The sequence below is a fragment of the Poecile atricapillus genome, chromosome 27 (assembly GCF_030490865.1).
Source record: "Poecile atricapillus isolate bPoeAtr1 chromosome 27, bPoeAtr1.hap1, whole genome shotgun sequence".
NCBI classification, from domain to species: domain Eukaryota; kingdom Metazoa; phylum Chordata; class Aves; order Passeriformes; family Paridae; genus Poecile; species Poecile atricapillus.
In genome coordinates this window covers 5,066,466-5,093,913 of record NC_081275.1, presented here as the reverse complement: position 1 = coordinate 5,093,913, position 27,448 = coordinate 5,066,466, and the positions used below count along the sequence as shown (strand labels likewise).

The 27,448-nt window shown below is 51.7% G+C and overlaps 1 protein-coding gene and 1 long non-coding RNA gene across 3 annotated transcripts in view; one reads left to right on the top strand and one right to left on the bottom strand.

Moving 5' to 3' along the window:
- MYO1D (myosin ID) overlaps nt 1-27,448 on the bottom strand; it is a 158,419-nt gene that overhangs the window by 14,201 nt on the left and 116,770 nt on the right. The gene's annotated exons all lie outside the window — the stretch shown is intronic.
- On the top strand, nt 8,004-11,182 carry LOC131589125 (uncharacterized). Its single transcript, XR_009279690.1, has 3 exons — nt 8,004-8,154; nt 8,714-8,820; nt 10,443-11,182. It is a non-coding gene; the product is annotated as an uncharacterized LOC131589125 (long non-coding RNA).

Genomic DNA, 27,448 nt, shown 5'->3' with positions numbered 1-27,448 from the left:
ATATTGTGTTAAATATTTCATTTCCACCAGCAGCCAAAATGAAAAGTTTCCCATTCCCTGGGTGGAGGCAGCTGCCAGCCCCCCATGGCAGCCAGGGCTGGTGGATGATGGATGGAACATCCTGGTAGAGATCCCCAGCCTGCCACACCCCCCTGGAGGGAACTCTAAAATCCACCCAGTGCTCCTTCCCTGATCCCTGTCATACCACAGGCATGGGGGGGTGGATTAAATGACCTTTAAAGTCCCTTCCAATCCAAACTGTTCAATGATTTTGTGAATTAAATTCACTCAGAATTCAATGTAATTTGAATATTTGAAGGGAAGGAAAAGGGTGGGGAGAGTTGGGTCAGGGCATGTGGGGCCTGTGGCTCCTGGTGGCAGCAGGAGGGTGATGGGGACACGTCACAGTCCCCACGTGCTGCTCACCTTCACCACCCTGCTCTCAGCATTGACAGCACCGGGGATAAACTGCAGCTTCTTCTGCAGCCTCCAATTAACTCACATTTCAGAGCTATTCTGAGCCTGGCAGAGCTTTGGGGAGTCAGAGCCCATCCGGCTCCCAGCTCTGCTGCGGCCGCAAGATGCTGGAGTGTTACATATTTTATAAAAACCACCATGCCAAAAATATGATTCCAAGTCCTTGGCTGGAGCAGAGGAAAGCAGCACATGGGGGTGATGCCAAGAGCCTGGCATTAGAAATGCACCAGCACATAAATAAAATAAGAGCACTTAGGAAGATGAGTGCAGAGCTGCCTCCTGTTTGGGACATCATGGACTCAATTCCTGGGCAGGTTGAGAAACAGCAAAAGTTTTTCCTTTTAGTTTCTTCCCAGTGCTGCTCCTTGTCCTGGCCCATCTGGGGGAATGAATTCACCAGCCCCACATTTACTGGGGCACATTTGCAAAGTCCCCCCTCAAAGGATGCTCCCAGCCTGTTCAGCAGCTGCTGATCAAATCCTGCCTGCTGAAGTTTAAGGAAGGTAGAAATTCCACCCCCCCACCAAAAAAAACAAACTTCAGAGGGAATCCAGAACCTTTCAGGCATCTGGGATGTGTTTGTTCAGCATCTGCAAGACTGTGAGGTACAGGGGGCTGATGGAGAGGACAAATGTGTGGGATTATTCATCTGTTTCCCACTCAAATTTACAAGGGGAAACAATTTTGGAGTAGCAAGGAGTGGTTGGAACAGCTGATGGATGCTTTACACTGGAAAACAACAGCACAGAGAAGCTCTGCTCTTGCTTTGGTACAGAGAAAACCTCCAGCCATCCCAAGGGATGAGCAGCTCTGCTTTTCCCACTGCAGGGCTGTGAATTAAATGGATATTTTTAGAGCCTGGCAGAGGTCTGAAGCCACAAGGGGGAAGCTGCCATGGAGCTCCCAGAGATCACCCAAAATCATGACAGGAAAACCAATAGCATGGACCCTTTTGAAATTCTCTGCTTTTTTCTCATTATTCCTTGGGATCCACCTGTGCCAGTGAGACTGCCAGGAAGCAGCTGGGATAAGAGAGAGGACAATTTGCTATGGTGGAGTCACCAGCTCGGCTTGCCTGGCTCCAGGGGCTGGAAACCACAGGGACAACAGCAGCAGGGCTGTGCCCAGGCACAGGGGATGGGAAGCAGGGCTGGCACATCCCACCCCAGCTCCGGCTCGGTGCCAGCTCATGGGGGGGCTGTGCAGGGCTGGGCGGGCGCTGCAGAGCCGGGGCAAACACTCAGCTCAGCTCCCTTCTATTCCATGCACATCCCTGCTGAGCTCGTTAAAGCCGGAGCCGGGAATGTGCCGGGAGGGCTCTGCCATCCTGGGAAACATCCAGGGCCGGGAGCACGGGCACGGTGCTGGATAGGGATGGGATGGGATGGGATGGGATGGGATGGGATGGGATGGGATGGGATGGGATGGGATGGGATGGGATGGGATGGGATGGGATGGGATGGGATGGGATGGGATGGGTGTGGGGGTGATAAGGGGTCGTTGGGGGTGCTGGAAGGATGATGGAGAGCGGCTGCTCCCGGCTCCGCAGCTCCCGGTCGCTATAGCAACCTGCATATCCCTCATCCCATCTGATGCCTCATCGCTGCCAGCCAAGCGGGGCTGCAGAGCAGCGGGACGGGTTCATTCACTGCTCCCCGCAGCCGGGCATCCCCTGGAGAAGCACAGAGCTGCACCAGCTCCCCTCTCGGAGGGGTTTTTCACTGTCCCGGCCGCTGCAGTGGCGGCGCTTTGGGGCGGGCTGTCACCGTGACCTACTTAATGCAGGACGCGGTGACATCAGGTCCCATTGGCAGCGGCTCCCCGGCCCTGGGGCCGCTGTGCCCGGCAGCAGAGCCGAGCTAACCCGGCCCCGAGGGCTCATCCAGCCGGGGAGGCACCTCCGGCCGCCGGGGAACCTCGCTCTGCCGGCACCGACCGTGCCTCCCCTCCCCTGGCTCCTGCCTCTATTTCCAGAGCTGATCTGAAAACCCAGATTTTTCTCCTTTTCTAATGGAAAGAGAGAGAAATTAGCTAAAGCTTCAGGGGACACAGGAGCGGCACGAAGAGAGAAGCGCCCTTGTGCTGCGGGTTTTTCCAGAGAGCGGCTCCGCGCCCCCCAGGAAGGGTCACACAGGACGGGCAAGCAGCGACACACACGGACATTTCCCCAGGGCTTTGGGGCCAAAACCAGCTCGTTCCTGGCTGTTAAACCCATGGGTTCTTGCGGAATGGGGGCGCAGAGGGAGGGGGTGCTCGTGGCTCGGTGCCAGCGAGGAAGGCAGCTCCTCCTCCTCCTCCTCTCCCAGCATCCACATGGTGACACTTCAGCTGAGGAAGCTGAATCATCCTTCAATTAATGACAGGCTTTTAAGCTGATGTTGAGGTCCCTCCTCTTAAAAACGCCCCTCTCCAGGGCCAGAAGGGAAATCTCTGGGACACGGGGATTGTTCCACCGCTGGGATTTGTGCTGTCCCTCCCGGGAGCCAGTGATGGGAGCGATGTGGCAGCAGCTCCGGCTCCCTTCAAACACCTTGTCCTGGCAAAGCAAGGGCAGCAAAAACACATCCCCAAGGCTCTGAACAGGGCAGGGAAGGGTCAGGCTGGGGGTGACGGACGGGAAGGGGAAACAGCTCAGTCAGGGTGACTCAGGGCAGACCTCGCATTGCTCCATCACCGCAGCCAGGCTTCAGTTCTGAACCCGCTGCTGCTTCCCTCCGGTCCCTGGGGCAAGAGCACAGCCAGGGCCCTTTGGAGAAGCCTGGAGACACACAGCAAATGTGCAGGGCTTAAAAAGGGGGTTAAACACACGAGGAGGTCGGAAGAAAGCCCAGGAACAGCTTGGACTGAGGTTGGTGCTACTGAAAAATCCCTGGGCAGAGCCCAGGGGTCTCAGGAACAAGAACCCAGATCTTGAAGTGACTCAGAGCACTTGGGTTGGGCTGTTTCAAGGATGGTGTCTGAACAGGTTACAGCTGTTCTCGGGGTGTTGGGGGCTGGTGAATCTCATCTACACCAAACTTCCCCAAGAGTGCTGCTTTGTAAACAGTCCTGAGGAGATCTGGCCTCTTTCCCAGCACAAAGGATGGGGATGGCTGGGCATTAAGGAGAATTCTGGGCAGAAAAGAGAAGAGCAGTAACTGCAGCAGGGAATGAGGATGTGGATGGGTTAAGGAGGAAGAGGGGGATTTTAGGAAAGGCAGGAAGGAAGGGTGAGGATGATACAGCAGTCCCATGTCCTATAATGAAGGGAAAAGTTGCTTCCTCCACCAGGTAAAACTGTCCATGAAGGAAAGCCCAGCTCGAACCAGCACTGACATCACCTCTGGATCAGCATTACAGCACCCCAATGACACACTTGGAGTCTAATCAAATTTCAGGCATGAGGGAAATCATCCCTGTTCCACTTGGGAGCACTGGGGTGAGCTGGGATTGAAGACACAAAGCCTGGGGAGAACAGAGGCTGGGGCAGTTTTGTAAGGAAGATTTTCTTTCCATCACAAAACTTTAAAGTCAAGGAACCGAGTCCTGCCATTAGTGCAGATATTTAAAAAGAGGAATTTCATTGTGGATTCCTAATGTCCTCTCCAAGGAGCAGGAGCAGTGAGATCAGCCTAAGCTGAGGTGACAGCCGGCCTGGCAGGAGGGTGGCACCAGCCACAGGCACTCCTGGAACACAGACTCAAGCTGAGAAATTCAAATCCACCTCAAACGACCAAGGGCAGCCTGTTCTCTGCATTTCAAGCCAGACAATTCCTGAGAACATCCAAATTTCCCTGTGTTTCCTTAATATTATGCATTCATGACACTGCAAGGCACCAAGGACGAGGCTCAGAGCAGGGAAATCAATTTTTTATGTGACAGGAGAATGACAGGCAGGATTTTAAGTGGATTTTGTGTATTCAGAGAGGTTGAGCAGACAATTTGGGGGTTATTATTTCAGGAGCATTTGCTGAGCTGTTCAGAGTGGTCTCAGTTTCACTTCTGCAAAGTAAAGGGCTCTGAAGCTGCAATCCCAGAATGAAAACACTGGCACTTCTGCTTCCCTTTGTTCTCTTTATTCCCTGATACATTAGCACAATTCACACAGGCAGGAAAAAAAGCAACTTGCTGTGAAGAGAGACAACTACATCTTATTTAAATACCTGACCTATTTCTACTTTTCCTTTGCCTCACTCCACGAGGAGTCTGGATTTGCAGAAATAGCTAAAAAAATGTGTTGGATCATGTGAAAAATGCTCTTCCCTGTGGCAAAGCTGGCATGAAAAACAGGTGCATAAACAAAGAGATTCTTACTTACAGAAATGCAGAGTTTGGGGGGGGGAAATGCACATTTCCAGGCTGATACCCAGAGTGCTGAGTAGGGACCTTAAACCCACCCATTCCCACCCCTGCCATGGCAGGGACACCTCCCACTGTCCCAGGCTGCTCCAGCCCCAATGTCCAGCCTGGCCTTGGGCACTGCCAGGGATCCAGGGGCAGCCCCAGCTGCTCTGGGCACCCTGTGCCAGGGCCTGCCCACCCTGCCAGGGAACAATTCCTGCCCAATATCCCATCCAGCCCTGCCCTCTGGCACTGGGAGCCATTCCCTGCCTCCTGTCCCTCCATCCCTTGTCCCCAGTCCCTCTGCAGCTCTCCTGGAGCCCCTTTGGGCCCTGGGAGGGGCTCTGAGCTCTCCCTGGAGCTTCTCCTCTTCACTGGCTCTCAGCCTTTGCACAACATTTAATTTTCCTGTTGGGGTGTTACTGCAGAACAACAGCTCCATAAACACAATGTGGACACACAACACCCAAATGTCTGTCACCAGCTGCCTCTCCTGAAAACACAGCCAAACCCACGGGATCTGCCCCAGACCCAGCTTGCTCAGCAGGCAGCTGATCTCACGCTGCAGATCACGGGCTGGATCCACATCCCAGCCCTATCAGCCAGGGTTTTAATGATCTGAGGAGAATCTCATCCAGCTTTTGCAAGGTGATGCCCCAGGAAGGTGCAAGGAGGGCCCAGCCTGAAGGGAGAGGGTCAGTGAAGGGCTGGTGACTGCCTGTGACCCAGCAGTGAATCCCCTGGAGCCTCCATGTCCCTGGAAAAACCACGGGTCAGTTCCTGAGCAGGCTTGGGATGCAGCTTGAGAGCAGAGCCATGTACCAGGCACAGGAAAATGCATTTAATGACTGTCTGGCACAGTTTGTATCCTCAGCTGCAGGAGAATTGATCCTTCTTCCTATCTCTGATTGCAGGGAGGGCAAGTTTTCCTTGAAATGCTATTTTTGAGCCTCTTCCCTTCCCACACTGGACCTGCTGCTCTGCATGGATCAGAGCCAAGGCTGTGATTCCTGGCAATGCCACTGCTGCAACTCCATCAACAGAGTCATCATCCCAAACAAACTGGGACCCTCTGCCCCCCTGGATTCATCCCTCTGGACTCATCCCCTCCTTTCACAAACACCCCACAGGGATTTGGAGCTGCTGCCAAGGTTGCAAGAAGATGGACCTGGTGATGTGCAGGGTTTTATGCTCCTGTATCCACAGACAGATAAATTAATCTAAGAATATGACATGGCACGAGATATCCTGAAGGTTTCCAGCCCAAGGGGAACACTGGTCACTTCCAAGGGCTGTGGCAAGGACAGCGACAACAATCCTGAGCCGTGTCAGATCCTGTCTGTAATTACCAAATGCTGGAGCTTCACCATCAGCAGCTCCATCTCTCAGCAGGCAGAATTTTCACTATTTCTGCTTCCATATTTTGAGGCTGTGCTGGGAGAAATCAGCACTTCTGCACATGGCACTGAGAAATTTGCTACATCAACCGAATGCCTGCAAAGCCAAAGCCATTAACAAATCAAACATCATGGCTCAGACATTCAGCATGAATTTATTTTGCTGCAGTCGTTCCAGCTGAGCAAAATATCTCCCCCCAAACGAGTTCCTAATCAGCCTCCATCCTCCTCCAGGCTCACCACAGTTAAATCTTTCACATTGCTCCTGAAAACTTGAGAAATTGAGCTGTGGACAGGGAAAAATGAGTTGTGGAATAAATGTTTCCCCCAGAAGCAGATGAACTCTTTGTTCCAAGGCTGTCACGTCAGTTCAAGAGGCTCCCTATATGTTTTCTGAAGAGCCTTTGCAGTGACAAGATAAGATGCCACCACTGTGAAATAATCTCTGGAAAAAAGAGCAATTCCTGCTGCCTGAGGGCTCTGCTCCCACTGGGGCTGAGGCGGCTGCAGGGGCCCAAATGCCAAATTAACCCTTCAGCTCCACACAACCTGCACAGGGAGCATCTTCCTCCCATCAGAACTCTTCCAAACACTTCCCACTGACTTCCCACATGTGGAACTTTCTCCAGTCCAGTTGAACAACTGTTCCCAGGACTTTTTGCTCCTCAGGTTTTCGGTGCAGACAGAGGTGGCTGATGGGGTTTTCAGTTTAAAAAAAACCAAACCAAATCTTTTTGCGAAACTGTTCTCAATCTCATGACTTTCCCTTCCTGTGTGCAGCACAGTGAACTGACCTCTTCCCCTTGGCAGCTCAGAGCTTCTCTGCCTGCAGCCCTGGAGGCAGAACTCGCTGATGGGAGAAGAGCTGAGGACACCCTGGAGCAGGGGACATGGGGACACAGTGACACCACAGACCTGTCACACCCATGAGCACAGGCAGTGGAGACCAAAAAGTCAGCAGGAAAGGCCAGAGGATGATGGAAGGCAGCGAGCACAGGTGTGACCCTCGTGGGGCAGTGATCTCTTGGCACAGATCCTGCTCTTACCAAACGCTCTGAGTGAGGTTCTGTTACACCACAGGCTGGGACTGAAGCAATTCTGTGCCTTGCTGGGTGAATCTCCACGGCTTGGCAGAGCAAATGATTTGTTCAGATGATTGGAGAGAGTCTGTCAGAGCCTGAGTGCTGTGAAAACCCTCCTTAAGTCATGCAAATTTCTCCAGCGCTAAAATCCTGCTCCAGCCTGAAGAGCCAAACAGTTCCTTGGGATCCCTGAGGAACAGAGGGCACAGAAACCTCCTGCTGCCAAACCCAGTGTGGCACCACTGCCAGGCTCTGAAAAACCCACCTGAGAATGACCTGGCAGCTTAGAAATGTCTCCTGGGCTTTGGTGAGACACAGTCCTGCAGCTCTCAGGGAGGTCACACCTGGTGCAGCAGATGCTGGAAGGAGACCACAGAACCCCTCAATGGTTTGGGCTGAAAGGGACCTTAAAGCCCATCCAGTGCCACCCCTGCCATGGGCAGGGACACCTCCCATTGTCCCAGGCTGCTCCAACCTGGCCTTGGACAATTCCAGCGATCCAGGAGCACTCAGAGGTGCTCTGGGGAGCCTCTGCCAGGGCCTCACCACCCTCACATGGAAGATTTTCTTCCCAATATCCCTGACCTGTCCCTGCCCTCTGGCACTTGGAAGCCATTCCCTGTGTCCTGTCACTGCATCTTTTTGGAGCAGCTTTTCCCAAAGGTGATGACACTCACCTGACTCTCTCTGGGTGGATGCATCTTCCCATGACTCCACTCAGGGAAGAAGCAGCTACCTTTAAATTGCTGCCTGTAATTATTGCAGAATTCCTGCAGCATGAGAGGGGAACAGCTGGAATTACTGCCTGGAATTACTGGCTGGAATTATGTGGAATTATGCAGAAACTCTGGTGACCAGGAGAAAGCAGCTGCTGACAGGTAATTCTGAGCTCCATGGGCAGACACTGAGGTCACTCTTGGCTCTTTCTGTCCCTTCCACAAGAGCTGAGCTGCTGCCGGAAACAGGCAGCATAATTAAGGATAATTAATCTGCAGTTCTGTGCTGAAACCTTTGCAAGGACTTCCCAAGATCTGGGGGGTCTTTCCCAACAGAAATAATTCTGTGATGTTTCACATCCTCCATCACCTCTGGAGTGTGACCCACGTGTGCTGCTGCAGGGGTGAGAGGGGAGCTCAGTCCTTGGGGAAGACCTGGGGATGCAGGAGCAGGACCTGGGAATGTTGAGATCCCAGCAGCCTGCAAGTATATCTACAACTTTAAAAGCTGTTGTCTGGTTTTTTTGTTGTTGTTATTTGTGGTTTTTTTAATATAACATTTAAATTATATATTATATATATACATAATATATATAAATATATATAAAATATAATATATTATTAGCAAATTCTGATTTTAACCTTTCCTATGCACACAGGGAAAAGCTCCCCAGCCTGAGTCAGTCACTGAAATCTGATTTTTTCACTTCACTGTCTGCAGGTACTTCTGTCTCACCCCAGCAGGTGCTACATTAACTCACCCCATAAACAACACATCCCGTGACACCAAATCCATCCTGTGACTCCAAATCCATCCAGCTCTACCAGGTACTCAATGCTCTTGTGCCAAGAGGATGAGGCACACATCCAAACTCTTCCCATTATTGGGATGAAGCATTTGAAGGTAGAGGTGTGAAGTGAGGGGAACAAGAGGCTCTCCCTGAGGATTTCATGGTTGCACTGGATGACTTTAAAGGACTTTTCCAAGCTAAGGGATTCCGTGGTTTTGCTCTGCCCCTTGGGTAATTGCTGGCTAATTATCCCATTTCCCCCTGAGCACTCCAGATCTGCTCCAGAGATAAATTCAGAGTTATCCCACTTGAGAGAAAGGAACAAGTGGGACCAGGAGCTGATTAACAGCCCCACATGGAGCCATCGTGTCCTGGGATTTCCACTCTGGAGCAGGAGCCCGAGCCCCAGCAGTGGGAGCAGCTGTTAACACCAGGGTCAGGAAAGCCATTTGAGCTGTATATTGAATTTCCAAGGCATCCTGCCTGGGATGGGGCTGGGCAGCAGGAGAGGCTCCCGTTCCCATCTGCAATCCCCAGGCATTGCAGCAGCTGCTGGCATGGGAGGTGTAAGGCACTGAAGTAAATGAGCAGAGGAAAGAAAAGTCACCTTACTGGTAATTTCCAGAAAACTCACTGGTACCTTACTGGTTAACTCAGAGCCTCTGTGCCCCAGAGACAGGTCTGAGAGCCCCCAGCTCCCAATCCAACTGTTGCCCAGAAGGCAGGATGAGAAAACTCAATTTATGCAAAGCCCCTCTTTCCATGCACTATCGATTTCAAAGCAGCCAGTTGCTGTTTGGGAATGGGAAGCTCCTGAAGCAGGCAGGATTTCCCTGTGGAATTATCCTGGTGCCTGTCTCAAATTCCCAGCCTGGGGCAGGAGGCCCCCTGAGCTGTCACTGGGTTCTCCATGGAGCTCCCACCGACATTTAACAGCACCTGGGGAGTGCAGGAGGGTGCAGTGGGCTCCTCTTGGCCTGAAAGGTTCCTGTGCTCTCCTGTTCCAGCCAGACCCATCCCCATCGCTCTCTCCTGGGCTGCTGGAAAATCCCCAGTGTTTCCTGCTGACCAAGCTGAGGCTGAGAGGAGAACTGGAGCCTCCCACGCTGCAGAGCTTTGCCTGGAGAAGCTGCAGAGCAGCACCTCTGTGTCCTCTTTCACCCAGGAAACCACAACCCAAAGCCAGCCCTGCCGTGGACTCGCAGGCTGCAGCCTCTGCAGGCAGCTGGCTCCCACCTTCCCAAAATGTCACTGGCTGGCTGTTTCTGTACAGGAGCAGCACTGTAAGATCATGGAATGGTTTGGGTTGGAAGGGACCTTAAATCCCATCCATTCCCACCCCAGCCATGGCAGGGACACCTCCCACTGTCCCAGGCTGCTCCAGCCCCAATGTCCAGCCTGGCCTTGGGCACTGCCAGGGATCCAGGGGCAGCCCCAGCTGCTCTGGGCACCCTGTGCCAGGGCCTGCCCACCCTGCCAGGGAACAATTCCTGCCCAATATCCCATCCAGCCCTGCTGTCTTTCAGTTTGAAGCCATTCCCTTGCCCCATCACTATGGATGTGATCACTGCTCTCACTCATCACCACACTCCAGATGTGAGCAGGTAAAACTCCTGCTGCCTCTGACTGTATCTGCCTCCACCTGCATTTTCTCCTCAGGTTTATTTGATGAAGGAAAGCCAGAAGGCAAATGATGGGATGGTTTGGCCATGAACAGAATGACAGCTTTGAAAAGGATTTTCCCAAAATTCCACTTTTGCCTCTGAAAGCAGCTCCTGAAGGGAAGTTGTTGCCTCTGAGGTGCCACAGAGCCTTTAAGGACAAGGAGATGTTGATCCTAATCCAGAGGAATTGAAGATTTCCCTAGAGGCTTCCAGGCACAGGACCATGAGACATCAACAGCTCCACTAATGCTGGAAACAGGAAGGAGAGAGAAGCTCCAGGAACACCCCACTGCAGCTGGGACAGAGCATGGTCAGCCTCACAGGGCAGCACCTCCCACATCCCAGCCCTGGGACACAGGGAAAAGCAGAGACTGGGAAAATGGAAATGGTTGATGGGTTTGCTGCTGAGCCAGGGATGTGCCTGTGCTCATTCCTGATGCCCTGAGCTCCTCCTGAAGCAAGAGCAGCAGGAAGAGCAGGGGCAGGGAGTGGCTGTGGTGCCTGGCAAAGGGGACAGCCCAGGTTCCAAACCCCAGGGTAGAGCCTCTGGCTCCAGGAGCGCTGCAGAGATGGGATGGTGCTGCTGCAAGAGGATTGTGGCACCTCCTGCCTGTGGAACTCTGACCTGGGGCTGCTCCTGCCTCTCCTCCTCACCTTTATCTCCTCATCTGCGGGATACAAAGGAGAGGAAAACCCAGGGATGAGCTGTCTGCTGCTTGGTTGCACAAGGACACAGAGAAAAGGGAGAAGAGGGTGCTGTGCTATTTTGAGCTGCCTCCTCCTCAATTCCTAGGGGTGGAATTTTACCTCTGGAGTGTTGATTGCTTTGTAGGAAGGATTTAAAGACTACTTACACAAAAATGATAATTAAAACCTAAATTAAACCTAGGCCTAGTCAATACTTCCCATTTCCATTGTTCTCAAAGTGCAAAATAACATTTCCATTTTGCCATAGAGATTTACTGGCTTTTTTCTACCATTTCACTAAAACAAACTCAAAATGGTTTGAAAATGATAAGTCTGTAGAAAGCCCCACTGGCAATAAGCTTCCAGCATGATTCCTTAACTCTGCAGCATCCAAACTCACTTCAAATTAAAAGAATTTTGAAGCACTGTCATTACTTTGATTACTAAATCAACAACTTGATTTAGTAAAATCACTGGCAGCTCACAAAGAATTAAAAAGAACAATTAACAAGTGTTGGCAGTTATATTTAGTGTTTTGGAACTATATTTACAAACTGAACTCAGCCTAGAACCAATACAGTTGAAATCCCACCTCAACTCATTCTTTTAACATTTCTGCTTTTACTTTGGAAAACCAGAAAATGCTCAAAATAAGGGGAATATCCTCTAAAGCAGAGACCAAACCAATGGTTGGACTCAATGATCTTGGTGGTTTCTCCCACCCTCTGTGATTCTGTGAAAGTTTAATGCTCATAACCTGGGACAAAATGCCTTTGGTGAATCAAGAGTCCAGAAAAATCATCTTCCAAACAATCTACTCCAGCCCCTCTGCCCTTGTGCCAGTAGACAGGAGAAATTAAATTAATAAGTGGATATTTAGAGCTGAAAACTGGGGGCATCAGCCCCAGCAGGGCTTGGCAGGTTGGGAGTGGAAAGGGCTCTGCCAGCTCTGCCCAAGCTCTGGTTGAATTTAATGAGTTGTTGGGTTTGGATAATGTCAGGCAGTGCAGACTGTGCCTCCTTATATAATCTTAAGTGCAAACAGATTTTGTGAATAAGCACTTTCAAATCATAAGTGGGCTTTTTGTTAATAAATGTCAATAATCAGTTGCTGTAGCAACGGGGATTGATCCCCTGGCTACAGAAAAGGAGGGAGAAGAGCTTTTATTTCTTTGTACAATTTCTACCCATCTGCTCTGCCACAAACCCAATGGAATTAAGGGGTTCTTGGCATGTGGGTCTGGGATGGCTTCACCCAAACCCTGCTGGGGGAACTGGGAGGGGATGGTGCAGCCAAGGCTCCCAGGGATGCACCCCATGGGGCAGGAACATTTAACTGCTCCACTCCTTTCCTGCTGGAAAACTCCTTGGTGCTGCTCAGGAGCCAAATGAATCTTGTCCAGGTGAGGAAAGGCTCAGGTGACACCTCACAGGTGACAGGGACAGGCTCACGTGTGGCTCTGCCGCCTTTGACCGGAGCTGCTGGACACGAGCACCAAACCACAGCCGTGGCCAAAACCTATTTTGGGCAGCAATAAAGCAGCACTGGCTGTGGTTTAACAGCTTAGCTCGAGGAGCTCCTCCATGGAGTGAAAATGAAAACAGGCACGGAGCCAAGCCCTGATGCTGCTCAGGTCCATCTGTGCTCCTGCCCGCCCCAGGCGAGCGCAGCAAACGCTCACAAAGAGGGGTTTTTAAAATAAAAGAGTGAACGTGGCTGTTGGCCAGCAAGAGATGGAGCAGTGGGCAGCAAAACACTGGGAGTGTGGTGGGAGGGAGGGGAAGAGGGACAGGGGGACACCTGGGTGAGCTCCACTCCACGTCCTCCCCCTCTGCTGTCCTGATGGGTGCTGGGCAGGAGCAATTCACTCAGATGGCAGCAGGGAAGTAAAAAAGAACAATTTTATCCCTGTTCTCCAAAGCTCTGAAGCTCCATCAACTTCTGCTCCCCCCATCCTGCCTCTCCTGCAGGAATGGCTCTTCCCCACAGCTCCATCTCAAACACAAACCAGGGGGGTTTTGGTGAGGCAGCAAAAGGTGCCCAGGGGGTGCCCCTTGCTCCCTGTTCCAGAGCCTGGCACCCTCTGGAAACTTCTAAGACCCTTCCTTTGTCACCATCCCTCAGCACTCCAGGCAGATCTTACCTGAAGGAACTAAAAAGATTCTACTGGAGTTTGGTCCCAAGGTTCAGCATCGTGATTCTCACCCCTGGGGCTGCCTGGCATTCCCTGGCATTCCTTGGCATTCCCTGGCACTCCTTGGCATTCCCTGGCATTCCCTGGCATTCCCTGGCCCTTCCCCAGCTCAACACCAGCAGCACACACACATGGGACATACGGGATATGGGATGGTTTGAAGTTGGAAGATTGGGAAATGAACAAAAATGTCTTGATTTGGTGTCAAAGCTTCTGCCATGGCCCTGAAGAAATGGTGACAAATACTGGACAAACTGGGAGAACGTTTCTGTGTGTTCACAATCAACCCAGCTCTGAGAGGATAAACTGACAGACTGATCTGACCAAGTGCTAACATGGTTTGGTTTCCTGCATTTTAAATCACTTTTGTAGCTCTGCTGTGAAAGCATTTTCATCACATCCTTTTCTACGTCCCTCTCTGGAGAGCAGCAGTCAGCTCCATCCTTTAGGAAATGTTACTGGGATCAAATACTCTGAAATCCCCCACTGCCATAAATACACAGGATTTCTTTGGTTGTGTTGTCAGGAGATCCTTTTTTGCATCCTGAAGTTGCAGGGGCACAATGCTGTGAAGGGGAATTGCTGGTTTGAGCGAGCACAGATCTCTGACCTGCCACCATTTTCCTCTTTGAGAATTATCAAGGGCTTCCCTAATCACACATCTTCCCAGAATTATCTTTCTCTGATGGGATCTCTCTGGATAATGTGTTTAAGCTCTTCCAGCTCTGTTGGCAGCACCTCTCTGGTTTTATCCTTGCAAAGAGCATACGCTTCAAGGAGATGTTCTACTTAACATCCCCCTGTGATCCTGGAGAGCAATTCAGGGTTGCCTCCAGACAGCCCCCAGAGGTTCCCCCTCACAAGCCCTGACTCAGGCAGGTTTAGAATTTCCGATGAAATCAGCCTGAGAATGAGTCAGGAGCTGAAGCTTTAGCAGAGGATGTTCACAGAGGCCAAGGAAGGGCTTTGCTTGAACCATGGGAAGCTTTTGTTTCCCAGTCCAGGGTCTGGGCTCCTGCACTCCCTGAATCACCTCCACACGTGGGATATGAACCACCCTGAGCTGAGGGACACGAGTGCCCAAACCTGCCAGGGGACAACTGGCACCAGGGAAAGGACCTCAGCACCACCTACCACCTCCCACTGGGTCCTAATGCCACCTGGAAGCAGATTTTCCCTATGGATATCACCTGTAAATGCTTCCAGCAGCTTCTCTGGCCTGGGAGACCCCTGGGAGATCCTGGGAGAGGATCTCAGCTGTTTCCTCCTGTTGCCTGTGGTGCCACCTCCACACTTGCTCCTGAATTTTATGTAGAAGAAAGTTGATAAAAAAGAAGTTGGAAACTCCAGAGAAAAGATTTTGGCTGAAAAGCAGAACTGTGAAAGCTCAGTCCTGAAGGAGCCCAGTTGGAATTCTGGAGGCAAAGGTGTCTGCAGGGGTTTTCCAATGTACAGCAAACACTCCTCCAAGCCCAGATGTTTCCCAGGCATCCCCATCTATTTCCAGGGCTGGGATGCTGAAGCAATAACTCCTCGTGGGAACACCAGCAGTCTGATATCAGACTATTATCATTTGTTTGAAAAGAGCTGCAGGACAGGAACAAAAAGCCCCCATCAACTGGGACTTTTTATCCTTTCCACTCCTAATTTACTGGGAAGTTTCTGTACCACAAACTCTGCACTGATTGCACCACCAGGGACAGCTCACCAGGCTCTCAGCCCAGTCTGAGAGGATTTTGTGTATTTTATGTATTTTATGTATCTGTATTTTAATTTCCATCATCCCAAAGATACCACTTAGTTACCTGAGAAACTGGAATTTATGAAGAGATTGGGGAGAAGAAGCCACTTCCAGGACATGTCTCTCCTAATGCTGGGGGATTGTAAAGTGGGAATCTATTATCCCATCTTTTTGTTTGATGCTGATAATTAATATTTATCATATTAACTGTAGAGAACCTCTCTGCCACGTTTTGCTTCAGCTCAAACAACCACTTCCAATGCCAAGAGCTGAGGTTGTTCCAGCAGCAGTTCCCTGTGGGGTCACCCTGAGGATACCCCAGACCATCCACGTGGGACTTTGGAGGAGGAAACCTCCAGCCTTGATCCCAGCCAGGTGGCAAAGCCAACCCTGCCAATCCAGACTGGGATTGTTGTGTAGCCTGGGTTTGTTTCCAGCAGAAATTCAGAATGGAGGTTATGAAACAAATGCCAGCCTTTTCTGAGCTGCACAAGCAATCCCAGCTCTGAGCACTGCACGTCCCCAACTCCCCCATGGAAGATCTGGGGAAGGTGGGAGTGTGAGCACACTTTGGGAAGCTCAGGATCCTGTTTTGACCAGCTGAGCTCCTGTTTGCATCAACAAATGGACACTGCAAGTGTTCAAGGCCAGGCTGGATGGGCCTTGGAGCACCCTGGGATAGTGGAAGATGTCCCTGGATGAACTTTAAGGTCCTTTCCAACACAAACTGTTCTCTGATTCTGCTACATTCAATCATTTTTACACATTCATGTTGTAATGTGAGTCATTGCCAAGCACAAAATGAAATATCCAAGATAAAATAATTTATTGTATTTTTTTAAGCCTTACTCCACTGGCAAGAACCCGAGCAGATTTTGGCTGCTGGTGTCTCAAACCCTTCATTTTGGGGGTTTCTCAAAGGATCATTTTGCTCTGGAATACGATGGTGGCTCCTGGTGTTCCTCACACACAGGGTGAGGCTCCATGGCTCATCCCAGCAGTGCTGCTGTGCCAGGGACAAGGACAAACCCCAGAGCTGTGCCAGGGACAAGGACAAACCCCAGGGCTGTGCCAGGGACAAGGACAAACCCCAGGGCTGTGCCAGGAGGGATGCTCCAAAGCTGGAGCACACAGGAGCAGTCCCACCAAAATCCTTCCTGGGAGAAAACAAAAGCAAAGCAGGGCACAACTGCAGAGAGATCACAGTGATGGGGGGAACAAGCACTGCCCAAAAAGGAGAAGAACCACAAAAAAGAGAACTTGGTTCACCTTTAGGGAACACAGGACACTGCTGGGAAGGGACCTTCCACCAGGAGCCATCCCCTGGCCCAAGGAGCGCTGTGGCCATGTGTGAGGCAGCCCAGCCCACACAGCCCAGCCTGTCCCGTGTCTCCCCATAGGATGTGCCCAGACCTGCAGCTCCAAGAGTTCCAGGCAGGAATTATGATGCATCCCAAGTGCATCCCTTCCCCTCCAGCAAATACTGCCTGCTTTCATGTCAGACCTCAGGTCCAAGCAAACACGCCGAGGTAATTGCAGGGACGCAGAAAAACACCCAGGAAAAAGCAGTGTTTGGCCAGGGCTGAGAGACAGAGGTGGAGCTGTCATCAGACATGAAAATCATGCAGAGAGAGCTGGGGGCATGAGCAGGAGGAAAACCAGGACAATAAAAACGTAATATGAACTATATAAAACCAGATTTTAATCACATAGAACCATAGAACATCCTGAGCTGGAAGGGACCCATGAGGATCATGCAGGCCCTGCACAGACACCCCAACAATCCCTGTCCAAATGCTCTTGGAGCTCACTGGAGCTGGGACCATTCTCTGGGCAGCCTGGTCTCTGTTTATCTGAGCAGCAATTTCCTCCTGGTCCATGTTTGCTGAACACAAACATGGACACAAAGCTCCCCCTGAACTCCTGAGTTCTGAGACCTTTGGCAGAGCTGAGACCTGGGGGAGGGCAGGGAACACTTTGTGTCCCAAGCAAGGCCATCACACGAATGCGATGAAGCAGCAGCAACACAGGGAGGAAAATATTTCCACCCTGAAGGTCAGAATCCAAGTGAAAAAGAGAAATATTCTTCCACTGCAACCTGCTGCGAGGTCTGGGCCATAGCAGGGGACACTGGGGACCTGGAGCTGGCACCTACGAACAGGCAGGAAGGGGAAATTTGTGAATTAAATTCTCTTTAGTCTTGGGCCTGAGACTGAATTCTGAAGTGAAATAAGTCAATTAAATAGAGTTCAAAGTATTTATCCTGTCTTAGCCTAAATCAGTTTTAATAACAGGTTTGTGTGCCAAGGGTTTAATGGCTTCAGCAAAAATATCTCCAATGTACCAGATGAAATAACTCCGTGTAGGAGCCCTACAAACTCCAACCCACCTTCTAATAATAAACTGTTTCAGGCTTTCATTTTCTAAATTGTTCTGTGTCCTCTGGAGAGGTTCCCTTGAACCTGCCGCATAATGAGAGATTGCAATAAATCTTGTCAAACCAGACAAACACCACGAAATTTTAATTTTACTTTTAAATTGCAGCTGAGTGCTCCAGTAGATGTTATTTTTTGGTAACTGCCACATAACTAAGGCGGAGGAGCTTGCTTATTTTTAACAGGAGAGTGTTATTGTCTCCATGTGTTAAAATATTTAGTTGTCTATAAAAATATTCAGCCTTTATAGATGCAGAGATGGGTTTGCTTCCCCTGCTGTAGCTCTGGCCAGTAAGGGAGAGGAAATACAGGAGATAAGGGAGGAAAATACAATAATTGGAAAGGATGCTTTACCCCCATGGTAAGAGAGGCTTCTTTTTTCAATATGGAAAATTTTCTGTACCAATAATCAGCTTTTCAGCATGGAAGATCCCTCCATACCTGTCCCACCATGGTGCTGCACAGTCTGAGCTGTGGCTGAAGCTTGGCAGGGGGCTGAGAAGCAAAATTACTTTTATTGTTAAATCACACACCAAGAAAACCCCCCCAGATTGTTGGGACTTGTCAGAAATGGGATTTTTGGTGCTGTTCCCCCGTTTCTGCTGAGGGGAGTTTGCAGAGCACTGAGGAATCTGCACGCTCAGGGCTTCTCTCTACACACTGTCCTGAGCACATGGAGCTAAAAATGAGGGACCTCACCCTGCCTTGGAGCCCACGGGGATGCAGGAGGGCACTGACACATCCCATCCCAGCTCTAGGAATTCCATGAGATTCCCATAGGGATGGTTCCCCATGGAACAAGGGGCTGCAGTGATGCCCCAGCCCATCAAGCATCTCCATGTTATCGTTATCATTGTTATTGTTCAGGATTTGGAGATGAACTCGATCACTGAGGAGGTGTGACAGCGACTGCTGGGATGCTGCTGTTGTTGCCGTGGTGATTGTCCCTGCTCTGGGGACCCCAAAATCCCCATCAGCCCTCCCAGGCACCGCTGCCACCATGTGCAGCACAAAGGATTTGTTTTCCCTCCTCTTTGCCACAGGAGAAGCACATCTGTACCCCCAGCTCCCGCTGTCCCTCCCTGCCCTGCCCTCCCTGGCTCTGCTCCAGCTGTTTCCTAGAAAGGCTGAAACAAAAGCTGCTCTGGCTGTCACAGGAGATCCCTGCAGGGCATCACCCTTGGCCCAAGTGACAGGATCACCCCCAAGGCCACCAGCAGCCATCTGACCCTCTGGGCTACCTGGAGAAAAACATTCTGAGTTTTAACTGGCATGGCCTGACCTGTGACTGTAAAGTTAGGAAAGCTCGTTCAAATATTCCGCAATACTAAGCGGTTTTTGAAAAAAAGCAAACAAACACAACTTGGATTTGTGTTAACACTTAAGAGACCCTTAATTCAGTCACCTCAATGAACCTGGGCTCCCCTGCACTCTGCTGGGATGCTTGTGGCCATTCTAACACATCCCTGGGGGCAGGGGAAAGGAGAAATGCTGGAATGGTTATGCTGGAGAGGAGACTGAGCTGGGCAGGACTGAACAGGGCCAGAGCCAGGCAGGGACAGGCAGGACAGACAGGACACGCAGGGACAGACAGGGACAGGCAGGGACAGGCAGGGATAGACAGGGACAGGCAGGGACAGGCAGGGACAGGCAGGACAGGCAGGGACAGACAGGACAGACAGGGACAGGCAGGGACAGACAGGGACAGACAGGGACAGACAGGACAGGCAGGGACAGACAGGGACAGGCAGGACAGGCAGCACAGGCAGGGACAGGCAGAACAGGCAGGGACAGGCAGGACAGGCAGGGACAGACAGGGACAGGCAGGACAGACAGGGACAGACAGGGACAGACAGGGACAGACAGGACAGGCAGGGACAGACAGGACAGGCAGGGACAGACAGGGACAGACAGGACAGGCAGGACAGGAAGGACAGACAGGGACAGACAGGGACAGACAGGGACAGACAGGGATAGGCAGGGACAGACAGAACAGACAGGGACAGACAGGACAGGCAGGACAGACAGGGATAGGCAGGGACAGACAGAACAGACAGAACAGACAGGACAGGCAGGACAGGAAGGACAGACAGGGACAGACAGGGACAGACAGGGACAGACAGGGATAGGCAGGGACAGGCAGGGACAGACAGGGACAGACAGGGACAGACAGGGACAGACAGGACAGGAAGGACAGACAGGGACAGGCAGGGACAGACAGGACAGGCAGGACAGGAAGGACAGACAGGGACAGACAGGACAGACAGGGACAGACAGGGATAGGCAGGGATAGGCAGGGACAGACAGGGACAGACAGGGACAGACAGGGACAGACAGGGACAGACAGGAGAGACAGGGACAGGCAGGGACAGACAGGGATAGGCAGGGATAGGCAGGGACAGACAGGGACAGACAGGGACAGACAGGGACAGACAGGACAGACAGGGATAGGCAGGGACAGGCAGGAACAGACAGGGACAGACAGGGACAGACAGGACAGGAAGGACAGACAGGGACAGACAGGGATAGGCAGGGACAGACACAGGAAGGACAGACAGGGATAGGCAGGGACAGACGGACAGACGGACAGACAGGGATAGACAGGGACAGACAGGGACAGACAGGACAGGCAGGACAGGCAGAGCCTGAGCCAGGCTGCAGCAGCTCCATCCTCTGCCCAGCCCAGCTCCCATCTCTGAGCTGAGTCAAGGCTGCGAGAGACAATTCAATACAAAATACAAAATACAAAATACAAAAGCCCATCTGCAGGGGCTGATCCCCAGCCCTCACACACCGAGGTGTGACAGCTCAAGGCCTCACAGACACAAGTGACTGGGACTTGATGATCAGCCTGTACTCCTGAGAATGAGCCTGCAAATCTGCTGTTCTTAGGGAACCAATTTGCACCTGTGTGAAAAGAGACTTGTACCCATGAGAAAAGAATGTAAACATCTTCAAAAAAGAAAACCCTTAGCAAGCATGTACAGGAACAGCTACCGAGCAATGAACTGGGCAGCAAAAAGTTACTGTCCAATTAAAATTAAACATGATGCTTTTAGAAACCACATAAATATAAGCTGTGAACAATAATGCACAAATAAAAGGTGTCTTGTCCATCTCTACTCTGACACTGATGAAGCCAGCCCCATGCCAGGCTACAGGTTACAGGCACACCAAGCACACCAGGGCCTGCCAGGATGATTCCCAGAGCTCCAGGGCACGCTGGCATCTCGGTGAGTGGATGTGAGGAACTGCTGACAGAACCATCTCCGGTGCTGGGCTCTGTGAAGTCACCATATGAGGAGGAAGTGAAACATTTGCATGAGCTAAAAATGTTTTCCTTTGCTGTGTGAGGCTGTGGAGCTGCAGCACGCCCCCTCTGCCACCCTCCTCACCACAGAAACGTCCTCTCCTGGCTGGATCCTTCCTATTTGTGCTCCCAATCCCCAGGCCTGAGTCATGGCAGAACAGAACAGCCTTTCTTCGCAAAAATATATTTCACCAACACATGCACTTACAGGATGTGCCCAAATCCACGAGCTCCCTGAGCATTTTTAATGATGCTGAAAGGAATCATTAAATCCAGAGTTAGGGTTAGGATGGCCTCATTCCTAATTCTCACCATCAGGCAGGCCTTGACCTCCAGTTCCTGCTCTCTCAAGCTCAGCTGATACACTGAGCAAACCCAGCAGGATGTGGCTGCTGTCAGCAAGTGAAATGAAAACAAACCCCAGGATTCATCAGAGGTTGCTGTTCAGGAGAGAATTTTAAGATGTGACAGGGCCTGGGGTGACTGTGCTGCTCTCTGGGGTGGTGCCAGCCCTTCCCCAGCCCAGAGCAGGGGCTGGCACAGCCTGGCCTCAGCCTGACTCTCTCTGCACACTGAATTCTGGCACTCCCTGGCTGCACAGCAGTGCTGCAGGGCTGTTTGCTGGAGGATGCTGCTGCTGGCCTGAGCTTCCAGAGGGATCTGTTCCTCCCTCCCAGCTCCTGGGGGAGGAACCTCTTCAAATGAATATTTAAACCCCTGGAAAGCCCAGGATTGATTCCTGGGTTAGGTCTGTACTGCTGTGATTGTTATTCCAGTAACAGATGGAGGGAGCATCCCTTCCTGCTCCAAAGCCTGTGCCAGCAGCCACACAGTGCAACAGCAGCTCCTTTTCCAGCCTGATGCTGCTCCCCTGATCCTCTCCTCAGCACCTCGGGTGAGCCCAGCTCTGGATGTCCCTCAGCACTGTGGAATCCCCAGCCTCAGTTAAAAGTCACTCCTGATGGATCTGTCCTTTCCCGAACTGCTGCTCCTCCTCCAGACTGGGCTATTGCCTTTCCCCAGCCTGCTGAAGGACCTGAGGATTTCAGGATATTGCAGCCTGTCTCCAGATCTGTTCTACTTCCCAAGACAAAAGGTTTTCCACTAATTTGTGCTCTCCTCCCTCCCCTACCTCCTCACTCTCATCCTGTTTCAGCCTCATCTGAAGACCACGTTACACAAAAGCAAGGGACTAAGCGCAGCATGTGAGGTGCTTTGTGTTTAATGCTGCTGTATTTAATTGCCTGCATCCCAGGGATCAAAGAGGCTGCACTGGGAAATCCAGGAGGAAGCAAGCAAGCTCAGTGTAATTTGATGGCTGACTTTCTGCTCGTTAACCCAATTCCTTTGAACTCAAGCAGGAGATGCAGTAACACATAACTCCTCGAAAGGATGCCAAAAGGGCTGAGTCCTGGCTGAGCTGGAGGGGGATGAGTTGATGATGTTGGAATTTCTCAGCCTACATGGAAGGAAATTTCAGGAGTGCTGATCCCATGTCAGTCTGTCCAAGAGGCTGCTGACATGGGAACCTCACACCATCCCTGCATTCCAGGAACTCTCCTCTGCATCCCCTCCTCTTTCCTTGGAAATGAGCTCGTGAATTTGATAATCAGATTTATTGGTATTCTGTATCCTCACCTGCAAAAAGGCTGGAGAGGAGCATTTCACAAGGGCCTAAAGGGACAGGACAAGGGGGAACGGATTCCTGCTGCCTAGAGGGGAGGGCTAGATGGATATTGGGAAGGAACTGTTCCCTTTGAGGGCAGGCAGGCCCTGGCATAGGGTGTCCAGAGAAGCTGTGGCTGCCCCTGGATCCCTGGAAGTGTCCAAGGCCAGGCTGGACAGGGCTTGGAGAAATCTGGGATGGTGGAAGGTGTCACTGCCCACAGCAGGGGGTGGAATTGAGTGATCCTTAAGGTCCCCTTCCCACTCAAACCATTTCAACATCCTGTGAGATCAACAACCACAGTCCAAAAGTGATTTCTGAATCATTGCAGAACTGGCCCCACTGCTCTCTGTACCTCAGCCAGGCACTGGAATTGTGCAGAAACCTCCTCCCTGTCACACTGTCCTTGTGTGATCTGAACTGTGTAACACACACCAACAGGAACCCACGGCGCTGGTAAAACTTTCCTGCATTCTGGGAAAAGAAACGGGATCAGAAATTGATCTTCAAGTCCAAGATCATTTAATAATGGAACCCCAGACTGGTTTGAGTTGAAAGGCACCTTAAAGATCATCCATTCCCACTCCATGCCATGGGCAGGGACACTTTCCACTAGACCACGCTGCTCCAAGCCCTGTCCAGCCTGGCCTCGGACACTTCCAGATGGGCACGACCTGCCCTGGAGCTGCAGGATGAGAGCCCCTGGCTCCCTGCACAGGATCAATGGCCAGCCTGGGATGCCAGTGGGAAGAGGAAATGCAGGAAGGTGTGGCTGGATAAAGCCATTTTCCTTTCAACCACTCTGCAGAAAAACTCTTTTATTTCCCTGTTTGAAATTCATGACTTGGCTAAAGCAGCAGAGCTGCTCTGCACAATCACCTGCCCAGGGCCAGGGGTGAGCAGAGCCCGTCCCTCACTGCAGCACCAGCGGTGCCCACAGCCAGCAGGGGCTGGCACAGAAAACAACCGGCCTCATCAGCACTGGGGGTGCCTCAACCTGGAGAAAGGGCACTCACACACGAGGCATCTCATTTGCTTCTTTGCTCACCGTCATTTCATCATCTGCCACCTCTTCCTTGGCTTGTTACCTCTGTTTAAAAATTTATACAGGCCCTGCTTAAACATCCCTTGTGCTTCGCTTGCAGGGATTGCAGAGACGTGACTTGAGACTCGATGCATATTTAGGGATATTCCAGCTGGGCAAGTACCTTGAAAAAGCAGTCTGAGTCTGCTGGAAACAAAACAAGGAGGATGACAGGGCTTGAGGTGAAACAAGGGAACCCAGCCCATGAGGGCTCTGGCAGCAGAGCCTGGGTGAAGCAGGACACACCTCAAAGGAGCTGGGGCGAGGCTGTCACCCCCCAGAGCCCCAGGCAGATCCTTCACTCACTGCCCTCACACTGAAACCCACCCAACTCACCCGTCCAGACACAAAGAACTCCAAGTTAAATAAACCTGGAATCAGCAAAACCCATGGAGGCACCAGTTCAGGAAGGCTCAGACTAAAGACAAACTTTCCCAGGGAGAGCTCTCAGCAAGGGCTGGGAAGAGGCACAAAGGGACCAAAGCCATGCTGAGAAAAGACTTTTATCCAGACACAGCTACACTGGCAGAGCTTTTTGGAGAGGGGGAGTGAGATGTGGGGTTCAACACTTGTCCTCAGAGATAAAGGGCACGAAGAGATGGGTGAGAGATGGATCTCAGGAGAGGTGGATGTTCCCTTCACAGCAGGACCCCTCCACCCCACAGCTTCAAGCCTCCATCTCCCCTGACTTTTACACCTACTAAATCACTGGAGTCCCAGCCTGGAGGCCCAGTCCCTGTCAGATCTCTGCTCTGAGAAAAGGAGATAAGCTGTGAGTGACAGGATCTTCAAAGCACAGAGAAAGCTGCAGTAACCCGAGGCCTAATGGGCAGGAATTCAGTTTAACCCCTGGGAATTCACCCTGAGGCTGCTCCAAAAGTCAAGGGCAGCTACAAGGCTGGTGAAGGCTCCAGCTGGGAACAGGACTCTGAAAAGGATTCACAGCCTGGGACAGGAGGTGACCTTTGTGAAGTGCAGAGGAAAGTCAAGAACCTTCCCCTGGAAAATTAATGGTTAAAAATAATAAGCTCTTGGTAAAAACCACAAAGCTGATGCACTTAACCTCTGCCACCCCAAACTTCCTCTGCTGATGGTTGATATTTGGGACTGAAGGCAGAAATATAATTCTGTCTTCTGAAAACAGAGGTGCATTTCAGCCTGGTTCCCTCTGCTGTCCCCACTCCACCCCCAAATCTCACAGACAGGGAGAACATTAATAAATAAAACAAATGCAAAATGCAGTGCCAGGATACCTGAATAAACCCCTCTCTGGGGAAAGGCAGATCAAACCCAGCCTGTGGCTCTGCCTGGCTCCTGTCACACGTGAATTTCTCTGCACTGACCACGGAATGCAAATGCACCAACTCTTCCCTGGGAAGCTCCAGTGGGAGGGCAGCAGGGAGGAGGAATCAGTTGCTATGCCAAGGTTGGTTTTTAGAAGAAAAGGACCCAATCCTCAGGCAAGGTGGTTTCATCCATCCCCTGCTGCTGGGAGCGAGGGATGCTCTGCTGGAGAGCAAAACAAATCTAACCCCAACTTGCCCTGTGCCTTCTCCAGACTTGCATCTGAATCCCTCCTCTCCTTACTGAAATCCACCTCTGATGCAGGACTGAAGATGTTTTTCTCTGGGTTAATAAGCTTTGCAGTTGGAAGTTAATTGATTTCCAAGCTTCCAAGGCTCCCGGTGTGAGCAGCCCCCAATTGCCAAGTGCCCATCCCGGGGTCACAGGGGTCTGTGGGGTCCTGCACATTCCCAAGTGTTCCCTGCACATTCTGCCTGTCCCACAGAGGCTCAGGAACCACCCCAGCAGTGACAACAAAGCAGAACAGGGGCTGGGACAGGAGGCCACTAAATCTCTCAGGGAATTCCTTCCTGCCTGCAGCCAGGTTTACATTGAGCTAAATGTGGTTGAATTCTTTAACCAGAGAAGTTTCCTGACCAGGGAACAATCTCCTACAAACAGAGCATCCCTTGGAAGCTGAGCTGACAGGCAGACAGCTTTTATCTCTTTGACTTTTAGGAAGCCAAGCACACCAAACCCCAGAACTAGGTCAGTGGTGGCCATCCTGCCCTTTCCCACTCTATTTTTAGCTCCAGCTCCAACCACAACACAACATTGCTACGAGCTACAGGAGATGTGTGATCACAGCTGACATGAGGCCTGCATGACCCCACATGAGGAATCCAGAATCCCAGGGACTTCATGGACACTGGGCCAGCAGCACTGACCCCTTTGTGTTCAGGCATTCATTTTGCTGTTTCTCTCCACATAAATATGAACATGCCTCTAATCCTGCAGGCAAGATCATGGAATGGTTTGGATGGGAAGGGACCTTACAGCCCATCCTGTTCCAGCCCCTGCCATGGCAGGGACACCTCTCACTATCCCAGGGGGTTCCAAGCCCCATCTGACCTGGCCTTGGACACTTCCAGGGACCCAGGGGCAGCCCCAGCTGTTCTGGGCACCTGTGCCAGGGCCTGACAGGGGGGAATTCCTCTCAAATATCCCATTCATTCCTGTCCTCTGGCAGTGGGAAGCCATTCCCCCTCGTCCTGTCAGTTCAAAGTCTCTCTAGCTCAGCTGAGCACGGCCAGTGCTGCTCCCCTGGTGAGGGTTGGATCAGGAGCACCACGGTCATTCCAAGGAGGAGATCTGCCCATGGGAGGATGAGGCAGTTCAGGCCTGGCAGTGCCACCTAAGGGAGTTGGACCAGTTTGGGGTGTAACCTCAAAGTCATCAATCACAGCAGGAGCCTCAGATTTCATGAATACAAAGCCCTTCCAATTTATTCAAAGTAAATAATGTGGCCACAGCCTAGACAGGAATAACAGCGATGAGCCAGCCTTGCTCACCTCAGTGTGTCACCAAGGTCTGTCACACCTGGTACCCACTGGCACCACTCCTCCTCCTCTTGTGTGCCCCATGGCTCCCTAAGCTGGCACCAGATGAGCCTGTTTGGCTGCTGGGGCTGCTCAGGCTGGGAGTGCAGGATTGCTGCTTCTTCTGGAGAAGAGGAGGCTCAGGAGGGACCTTCTGGCTCTGCACAACTCCCTGACAGGGTCGGGCTCTGCTCCCAGGGAACAGGGACAGGGGAGAGGGAACGGCCTCGGGCTGGGCCAGGGGAAGCTCAGGGTGGATTTAGGGAATATTTGTTCATGGAAAGGGTTGCCCAGCCCTAGCACAGCTGCTCAGGGCAGGGGTGGAGTGAGGGGTTTAAAAACCCTGGAGGGGTTTAAAAGCTGTAGGGATGTGGCACTTGGGGACACGGGTCAGTGGTGGCCTTGGCAGTGCTGGGGGAATGGCTGGACTCAATCTCAAAGGGCTTTTTCAACCCTGATGATTTTATGGTTCTGTGATGAGAGCCCTCAGGCTGAAGCCCCCAGCAGAGAGGAGTCACCAGCACTGATCCCTCCCCCTGCAGCTCCTCAGCTGCCTCAGGTCCCTCCCAGCAGTGGGAGATCCTCGTCACTGTCACTGAGAGATGACACATCCCAACACCTCCTGCTGCAGGGGGTGGGAGCTACACCAGGCACTGGGAGCTCCTTGAGTCACTCAGGTGTGAGGGCTGCACCAGCCTCAGCTCCTCTACAGCTCACTCTCTCCCAAGCTGTGTTTTCTGCCCTGTTCCAAGCTCATCCTCATCCTGTTCCTTTCTCTTGTCGTTCAGGACTCTCCTGGCCAGTTTGGAGGATACAGCACCGGTGGAGCTGTCAGTGAGGCACAAGAGGACTATTAACATTCAAGTCTTCATGTAATTCCTTATTATAAAACAAATTAATTCCAGCCTGAGCCAAACCCAGCCCTGACATGCAGCTGGGCAAACACATCCCTCAAACTGCAAATGTACAACTCAGGCAAATCCAGGCAGGGATGAAGGCTC